The following is a 10,687-nucleotide window of genomic DNA, read 5'->3' as shown; positions in this document are numbered from 1 at the left end:
TGTGTGAGTGTTGTTAATAAGGGATAGATAGCAAATTCTAGACTAGTGGATAACATCTGTTATAACTACTTATCTATTCTACTTGTTCACCAATCCTTATATCTGTGTTCCTAGGTACTTGTCTCTTATTCAAAGAATTGGAGTCAAAACCCAGTTACAATACAAGGGAGAAAGAAATTTTACTTATTTTTTTATTCTTATACATATGTATGGGTGTTTTGCTTCAAAATACGTGTGTGTTGGGAGCATATCCTTGTGAGCCTAGATTGCTTACAAGAGCAGCAAGTACTCTTTTTTATGTTTAAATTTTTAAATTTAAATTCTTTAATTACTACTCATATTTACACATCCATCCCCCCATTCCTTCACCCTCCCATCTTCCCATGTTCCCCACCAACCGCCAACCCATCCCCCCACCTCCTCCCCAGGGATAGTGACCTCCACAGGGGACCTTCAAAGTCTGTCATATCATTCGGGGGAGGGCCTAGGCCCCCCTTGTATCTGTGCTACAATAGTATCCCTCCATAGGGAATGGGCACCAAAAGTCCACTTGTGCTCTAGGGATAAAGACTGTCTCCACTGTTAGAGGTCCCATAGACTGCCTTGGCCTCCTAGCTGGCACCCACATTCAGAGGGTCTGCTTCTATCCAATGCTGTTTCTCCAGATTTATGACTAGGGTCTCCATACTCTCAGTAGGTCAGGTCAACTGTTTCTGGGGGTTTCTCTAACACTGTCTTGGCTCCTTTGTTCATCCCTCCTCCCTCTCCACAACTGGACCCCAGGAGTATGGCTCAGTGCTTAGATGTGGGTGCCTTTCTCTGCTTGGAACAGCTACTGGATGAAGGCTCTAGGAATGGTAACCAACGTAGATATTAATCTCATTCTAGGGGAAGGGCATCAATGGCATTCTCTCCGCCACTGCATGGATTCTTAGTTGGGGGTCATCCCTGTGGATCCCCTAACATTTTGCCTGTGCCAGACCTCTCTCCATACCTGTACTGTCTCCCTCTATCAAGACACCTCCTTTCTTGCCCTCCTCTATTCCTCCCCTGTCTCAGTCCTCTTGTTCTCCTCCTCCTCCCCTTTTTCCCTTCCCACCTCCTTCCTATCTCGCCCCTAGCGCCCCTCCCACTTGTTCCAACTTTGCTCAGGGGTACTTGTCCCCTTCCCATTTCTTTGAAGGACTATGCAATCTTCTCTTGGGGTCCTCCTTGTTTCCTAGCTCCTCTGGCAGTGTGGATTGTAGACTGGCAATCCTTTGCTCTATGTCAAGCAGCAAGTACTCTTAACTTGCCCAAGGAAATATTATCTAAAGCAAAGCAATGGGAAAGATCGGAATACACAAAAAGAAGCAGGTGGCCACACAAGTAAAGGCAGTCAATGGCCCTGACTATTGTTTGGGGCTTCCTTTGGTGGGGTTCAAGAGAGAGGTTATTTAGGCTTATACTTAATGATGGTTCTTTGTTTTGGGTAGGATGGTTCTTTGTTTTGCAATTGAATTAGATAAGCCTTTCTTACTGCATGAGTTCTTTCCCACAATGCATGTGATTTTAATCATATACATATTCAATTACACATCAGCATAAGATGTTGAATAGGGAACTCACCCTAAACATTCACTTGGGTACTTATTTTTGCCTTATTTAGCATGCTTTCGAAACCACTTTTGACTGGATCAGCCCTACTATACTTAGACCAGGAGATATTTAGAATATGTTTGATGAAGTTTGATGATCATTAAGGAGATAATAAAAATGTATCTTGCTGTTCACAGAGAAACAAAAGTTTATCCCAGTAGAGAGTAGAGGTCTGGGCTTGTTAAAAGCATTGTTTGTAGAGAGGTGTGTAGCATCACATGTACAGTTAAAGGAGCTAAACTGATAAGTACATTAGAAAAATGCATGCATAACCTAAGCCAAGTAGAGTCCCGGGTAACTGAACTATTCCCTATGCTTGCCGGCCTCAAAGTATCTTAATTGTCTTTATCTTTATAAATATGTTTAAGTCATTTAACATTTCTGGAGCAGATACCTGATTAAGTATGAAGATACTTAATCAGCACAAAGTTTCACTACCTTGTTTCATTTACTTTCCTACACTTTAAGAAACCTGAAATTAGACAAACAGAACATGGATGGTGTTGGTAGAAATGCCTGGAGGTTCCTAGTACTTGGTAACATGAGACTCTCATGCAAACTTTAAAAAACATTACCTAGGCTCTTTCTTAAAACAAATACAAAAAAAAAGTGTTTTCTATCTTAATGGTGAGTAGTTGTCAAAAAACAGCATAAATTTGCTGCTCAAATAGTCATCATTAACATAAATAAATTTTCATTCACAATAATTTAGGAGGGTCCTAAGATAGAATGCAGTCTCTGACTGAGAAATTTAGCTATATTTCAAAGGAACTGGAGTGAACAAGAGGAGGCTACAACCAGTAGGAAATATTTGTGAATGCTGTTTTCTAGCAGGAAAATTTTCTTCCATAGGAAAATAGGTTAACCATTCTGAATCCATTGGGCACATATCCTGGGATCGAATAAATAGATGGTAGGTAAAGGGAGCCATGTTTTTCTCTATTGTACTAGGCATTATTTAGGTTAAGTAATCAGAAGAGAGCTAGAATGAACCACATGATAATCTGTCAGTGGATTGTGTCAAAATATCATATATAGTGCCCTGGTCCTGTTTCTACTACTATTCTACAATGAAAAGAACCTGGACTGCTTAGAGAAGTTGCTATATTAAGTTTAAGATTGGGAAAGAATATACACAATGAGTCTGGTGTTCAAAAATATTTTAGGAATATAAAATAGAGATATAGGATCCAACTAAAAAGTGTTCAATGATCAAAGAAGTAGAACAAACATAATGTTTTGGCAATATACATAAGTCTGCATAATTATCAATAGAAGATTAAATAAATGGCATCAGGGCATCAAATTAGAATTACTCTGAATTGCCCGCAAGGATGTTGATGTGTGATAGATACTATGCCTAGGGATATATGAACAAACATCTATGGAGGTTATATAGGGAAGCCAGGATAGACAAAAGTACAGATACTTCTGAAAGTCCAACAAAGAAAACAACTGCATTTTTATTGGGTGGTTTACAGAAATATGGGTGAGGGTTTCTTACAGGAGCAGAAATGACTCCAAGGCATCTGTATCACTAAAGCCCATCCCAGCATGAGTTACTGTACAAAAATTCTGGAAACCTAGAGCACACTGCACAGCCTGCAGACAGCTCAACAGTTTGGAGAGTGTCCTTTCCAGGTGCTTTAGTTGATCTGACCCTCTTCCAGACAGCTAAGCTGATCTCTGCTCCTTCCAGACACCTGTTGTCTGAGCTGCTTCCAAACCAGCAGTTCTTAACCTATGGGTCACCAGCCCCCTGGGAATCATAGATTAGAAATCCTATGTATCAGATATCTGAAATTTGAATCACAGCAATAACAAAATTAGAGATATGAAGTAGTAATGAAATAATTTTGCATTGGGGTTCACCACAACATGAGGAACTGTATTAAAGGGCTGTAGCATTAGGGAAATTGAGAACCACTGCTCTAGATGGTTAAGCTCATCTAAGTATCTTTGAGCTGTCCTAAGAGCTTATATATGCTTGGGAAAGAAGAAGCCTTTCCAATCAGTTTCAGGGAGTTACTGACTAGAATAACTCTGTGCCTGTGTGGTGGTCATCCTGAATTCCTAACCTCAAAGTATTTATGAGAAAAGATGCAGACAAATCCAAATCAAAGGGGAAATCTATGTAGCACCTGACCATTGTTTTCCAAACTTGTTAAGCCAGTAAAAACAATATATGTATGAGAAGCCATCTTAACAATGGTGTGTCTATAGAAACCTACCAATTGAATGGCAGGTGACACATAGCATGGCTTACTAGAAAAATTATGAAGAAAATAAAATATAAAACAATCTAAATTAAGAACAGACTTTACCTTGTGCATTAATTCAGTGCTCCACTATAACAAATTATCAATTGACAATAATAGGGAACACTGGGCAAGTAGATGTCCTAAAATGAATATATATACGAAAAAGGAAAATACCTTCTTTTGAGAACATAGCTGGAAACTGGGATTTAAATTTGGGTTAGACATATATTTTAGAATAGACTTTAGTTGATTCTCAGAAATATTTTACAGGGAATTGAAACCTACTTGACAAGACAATTTCTTCATAGGGTTTAACCTTTCTTTACAGAGCATCCAAAAAAATTCTCATTTCCAGACAGAGATTTGCATTCTTCCCTGTAGATAATTACAAAAAGTGGTTAAGAAAGAAATTGTCATTTATAAGAAAGTTAGAGAATGAGTGCCTGAATGCCTTTAAAAAAATTCTCTGAAAGTATGATGTTTCCAAGGTGGCAGTTGCAACAAAAATGTCTGCCTGTTTTCTTATCAAAGTTATATATGGTAAACTTTGTGGTGTTTCTATGTGGAAACTTTATTCTGATTTGGCAATAGATGCATCTTATAAATAGCAATTAGAGAACAAAGTCATAAACCTTCGAGATTATCCACTCTGGGGATTCTTGCCTGTCACATATTTCTTTGGAGGCTTCCTTGGTTATTAGGGGTAAAATGGATAAGAAAACATTTCCAAAATTGGAACTCTGCAATTAACAGAACTGTCTCCAATTATCCAATTTTGTGTTTGAATATGTGCATGTATTTATATAGGACTTTGATGCTAAGAAAGTGTTTATGCCATTGAAGTGGCCTAGCTTCTATTCTATACTTCAAATGTCTGAGACCACTCCATAATCAATGGTATACTCTTGTTCTCTAATTCCCAGCTCTGTATTCTACATTTGTGTGCTCAACTCTCCCCTTGATGCATTCCATTAAGGCAAAATATCTGGTACACTGTATGGATGATTTCTATTGGTTCAAGCAATAAATCTAGCTATGTGATGTTCCCAGTCTTCCTTAGGTTTTGCTATATTTTTCTGTATATGTTTGGTTTGTGGTCATTGTTTTGATTGCTTATATCACTGGGTTTAGAGTCACTTAGATGATTCACCATTAGGCATGTCTGTGAGAACATTTAAATAATGATACTGAATGATCTGTCCACAGTGTGGGTACCACCTTTCAACCTGAAGCCCAGTTATTAGAATTCTCAGAAAAATGAACTTACAAAGGTCTGCTTTCTCTTCTTCTTTTGGAGCGAGTGTGTCTATGTCCATGCTTCCATCATCCATTGAAACAAGACTCCAGCTTCCCAGCCTTCCAGTATGGACTAGTGATCTTCCATGGGATTCTGGACTTTTAGTATCAGATAAGAATTGCTGTGATGCCCAGCATCTTGGGTTAAGCAGTCACAGGGTTCTCAGCCTTGACCTCATGAAAGCAGCCAGTAATAGATAATCCAGGCTCCTGCTGTGAAAGTTTGTTGAATAAATCCCCAAATACATTTCACTTTAATATTGTTCTTCTTGAGAGATCTGTCCAATGCAGAGAATTGCATTCTTCTCTTAAAGGCAAAATATAATTTTTAAAAAATAGGTATGGATTTGTCTGAATGTATGTACATGAGCACCAGGTAAATGCAAATGCTTGTAGACAATAAGAAGGCATCAAAGATGGTTGTGGGCTGTCATGTAGATTCTGGGGACCAAATTCAGACACTGTGCAAGATATAAACTACTGACATACTTCCCCATCATTATAAGAAACCCCTTTTTAAGGATATTCAGGGTAGGCTTGAGCAAAATGTTTATTTTTTTGTTTGTTTTGTTTTATTTTGTTTTTTGAGACAGGGTTTCTCTGTATTGTTTTGGCGCCTGTCCTGGAATGAGCTTTGAAGTCCAGGCGAGCCTCGAACTCACAGAGATCTGCCTGCCTCTGCCTCCAAATACTAGGATTAAAGGTGTGTGCCACCAACCCATGCCTGTCTTAATTTTTTATTTTTTTTCTTTTTAACAAATATTGTCACATTGTTGTTCAAAGCTCTTTTGCAAAAAGCATGTTAGAAAAATTATCTGTTCAACACTATGAAGGTTGAAGAATATCAACTCAATAAGATGTGCCATGTCTGTACATTCAATTGTCTCTTTGGCAGTCATTTGAAACAATTATATCAACATACAAGCTTTGATCACTTAGGTAAGGTTTGCTTCAGAAAGATTTACTGCTAGAGAGAATGGACACATAAACACAGCCATGCTTTGATATAACCAGTCCATGAATTAAAAAAAAAAAAAAAACAGAAGAAAAATGTCCTGTGTTTTCATTTAAAAGCCTACAGTAAGTTGGAACTAGCATATAGGATATAGCCTTGAGATGACCTAGCTGTATAATGCTTTTAAGTTCCCAAGTGTCAATTACCCTAAGTCACTGACTCAGCATTTTATAGGATAATACCCGAGCATCTATTCACAATTTATTAAAAATCCAGAGAAAGCTGAAATCATGACCCTGAAAAATATAATTTAAAGAATTTTTAACTCCTGGGAGGGGGGAAGAAACCCCTGGGTACTATAAGCACATTTTGTTGAAAAACATACTAAATATTAATAAATATAAGTAGAATTTAAAGGAAAAGGAAAAAAATAGGAAGAGATTGCAGAGCAAAAGCTGCACTTCACTGATTAGGAAATTAGTGCAACACACACACACACACTTCCAGATAACTGAATTTTTGTACCTTATGGAAATTTTTATTTTATTTTGTGTATGAGTATTTTGCCTGCTTATATGTATGTGTACCACACACATGCAGTTTCTGTGTTTCTGGGGTGGGGCAGGCAGAAGAAGTCTTCAGAACTCCTGGAGATGGAGTCTCAGTTTGTTGAGTGATGCCACAGGGGGGTGATGGGAACTGAACACTGGTCCTCTAAAGGAGCATCATGTACCCTTCCTTCTGATGGGAATCTCTCTGGTTCTGTAATATTTCTGTTTTTAATACAACTAATTCTGTAAGCATATATGCATCTTCCATGCATAAAAATATAACTATGATTATATTGTTAGTGTGAACAGCTACCCATGTAAGTGAAAGCCTTCCTTGTCTCAGTGTTGGGGTTCCTTGTTTACCTTTATAGCTTTCAAAGTCTGTGAATTTGGATAAATTTATATTACTGATTTTTGAAGTTCCCATCTATTAAGGGAAAATAATTATAACACACACACACACACACACACACACACACACACACACACACACACACACACACACACCTCACAAATTAATTGAGAAAATGAGAATAAAACCAATCCATGCAAGTCAATTAGCTGTTGATACCCAGAATGAAGTAAGATCTATAAGAATCAGAGACAATTGTTGGTGATGTTTCAGGATAGTGCATTCATACACAGATTAGTCATATCTATATCTGTTTGTCAATATCTGCAATTACATACTTTACATTTAATACCATTTCTCATGTTCTGTTTTCCTACTTCTAATCTACTATTCCCTAGAAAAATAGAGAAGACATTTTATGGAGTGTGAAACTTAATAGACAAGCAAGAGATGTAAGTAAGCCTTTGCCTTTACTATAAGGCTCAAGGGGAGGTAAATCTTTTGGCTCTGCATCATTGTTCATTTCTGAGCTGGGGAATTGCTAGAGACAGCTCACTGTTAGATCGGATGGAGTTATACATGCAGCACCTAAGCCTACATTCTTTCTTACTACATACAAATCATACTATTTTTTGAAATGTAAAACCAAGTGTTTCACTTCATTCCACTACACAATTAACTGCTTTAAGACAATGGTGACTTAAATAAAAATTCTAATGGATTCAGTAATATGAAAGCTTATTTTCATATCAAATTAATTAACTAAAAGTTTTATACAAAGCAAAAGAATTCTTACTAATTTTACATTTCTTAAAGGTCCTTGATTTCTGGATTTTTCTTTTGTATTGTATAAAGATGAGATCTTATTCTGTAGCTCCTGTTGGCCTTGAACTCATTGTGATTCTCCTGCCTCAAACATTAGGGTACTATGTTATTCTAGTTTGTGCATCTTCCTTTAGTCTACATACATGAACACACAATAACATCATTTTGACTGAAGAACTCCCATTTCAAAAAGGCACAGAACACAATGTTTTCTCACCATGAGTCTGAAAATTATTAGATAGAATCTTATGAATCTGAAGTAACAGATTCTTCTCAAGCACAAGCTCAATACTTAGTCAACAAGAAAACAAAAGGTGTTCCTTTGCCATAGGTTTTATTAGTCAGTTTTATTCAAAGGAAAAGGAAAGTGTGTGTTGATTTACAGATGGTGATGATAAATATTTCAAATCAAAGCCTGTTCAGAACCTCCCCTCACAGATATTTTCTCCTACCTTATACATATTTCAACCCCTGTTACTTGATAACACGCCAAAATATCATTTTCTTTGAAGGTTATCAGCATCTCATACTGCTTAATTATAAAGTATGGTTCTAAAAAGTGGTTATAATCTATTAATACATCTATAGCTTCAGATTTGAATGCAGAAAATTTAAATAATATCAAGGCTGTTTTATTCAATAGTTTATTTCTGTGGCCAGCTGGTTATTGCTTTCAATAGTATTATTTTATTTATGTCTTTATTTCACATAATATTTGAATTTATTTGAGTATTTATTTGAATATTTGTTTTCACTGAGTTGCGAAATAGGTTTGACTTGAGTAATTGTGTTCAAAGTTCTTGAAACACTAATTGTGTGAGATTAAAAATATCTGAACTGACAATTCTAAGGATTGCATACAATAGTAGTAGAAGGTAAGAATTATTGCCCTTGTTTTGAGTAAATTAACTTGTGGTAATAGGGATAAAGAAAAGGAATTTCTCTTCAAACCCTGAACAATTTGTAATTAATTATTGTAAGTGAAAAATGAATTAAATTATTTGAAAACTATTCGTAATTTAGAACTTTCTACCTATGAGTATATCATGTTCTTCCAAGTGTCAAAAAATCTAAGGACTTTTAGAAATATGTTGTCTACTGAATAAGTCTAATTTTCTCTTGATTTAACTATGTCATGGCACATTTAGAGTTATTATTTAAGTAGGTAATCTGAATCATTAATATCATCTGTAATTTGAGGAAAATTGTATATGGCTTCATCACTAAGATTCAAGAGTTCTGGTAGACTAGATGTCTGCTCTGACCCTTAGTAACCTTCATGAAAGCTGTGGGATTAAGAATTATCTTCTTTCCACCCAGTGAATCTAAGCAGCATACTTGACAACTTTTTTCTGTCTCTTCTTTGAGTTGGTTTCCCCTCCATTCTCTCTTGACCAGAGAGAATGGCTACATTGTCTTAACCACCCCAGTTCCTGAATGTCTCCCTTGTATTTTCACTATTCTGAACTTGGCATCAAGTCCTCTAGTTATCACTGTTTATAAAAGTAATAAAATTTTCCCATGTAGAAAACCTCCTCTCTAAATTCGCCATAAATTGTAATCAGATAATAAATGTCTTAAAATTCACCTGTATTCTTGAAGCTTGCCTCAGTAGTTCTCTAGTTCATCTGAGAATGGATTTCTGGTTCAACACAATAAATCCATTAAGCAGGCATATTTCAGGGCACACATTTCTGATGAAGTGAGTCCATGATGAAAATATAATTAGACCAGAATTTCTCAGACTCCCAAATCATCCATAAATATAGAATAGCTCCTTCTCACAGCTCCCTGTCCTCCCCTTTTCTGTATCGGAATTGACAGCTGCTGCATAATATGCATGCCTAATATTCAATGTCTGATAACTTTTATTCTTTGGGACTTGGACAGAAAAGAGTAGACTCCATTAAACTTCATTCTTGCTTGGATGAATTTCACAGAGATTAAATCGACTATTTCTTCCAAGCAAACATTCATCATTCATTCATTCCCCTTGACTTAAGAGTTATTAATAAACTCAAAGCACAAGTCTTTATCTTCCCCTTGCATTTTGTTGTGGAAATTTTGATTGTCAGTGACATCAGCCAAGATGTCTCCTGATTCATGTCCTCCTAGAGACTTAGTTATGTATATCTAACTGCATTTTATTTGGTTCTTGTTTTTTTCATCATTGCACCTTTAATTTTTCTTAAGTTCTTTGTATTCTACATCTCACAAGGTCCAATTTTCAATGACTTATTATCCATATGGTTTTAGAAGTGACAAGATAGAGACTTAGCCAGTGGTAATAATAGTTAGACAACAGAAGATATTACTTCACTTCAGAGAATATTTTTCTTAGCTTTTCAGACTTAAGAATTAGGTTGAAATATGGAACATAGGGTAGATCACAATGGAAAGTTATCATGAACAAAATTCTGTGACATGAATTGAATTTGGATAGAGTGTTGGAACTTGAGGAGCAAGTTTCTAGGATACAGTATCAAAGTGGGATTTTAGTTATAAAATAAAGCAAACATGTAGAAGACCAATTATAAAATACAACACAGCTGTTTGCATCTCCCTGGACCCATGATGTCTCCAATATGAGACTTTCATTTCTCCCATTTCTAAGTGGGATCTAGTTCCCTATTACATGTAGTTTGAACTGTGACTAATCACTTGACTGGGTTTCTAGCATAGAGCAAAAGTAACCATAGGTATTTCCATGATGAAATATCAGAATGACGAAGCCCTCATGTGTTCTTTCCTATTTTCTTGGAAACAAATCTAATGCCAGTTGGAGTGGTGGAAGACAAGATTGGACAAT

Source organism: Cricetulus griseus, chromosome 8 (genome assembly GCF_003668045.3).
Source record: "Cricetulus griseus strain 17A/GY chromosome 8, alternate assembly CriGri-PICRH-1.0, whole genome shotgun sequence".
NCBI lineage: Eukaryota > Metazoa > Chordata > Mammalia > Rodentia > Cricetidae > Cricetulus > Cricetulus griseus.
This window is presented reverse-complemented; position numbering follows the sequence as displayed.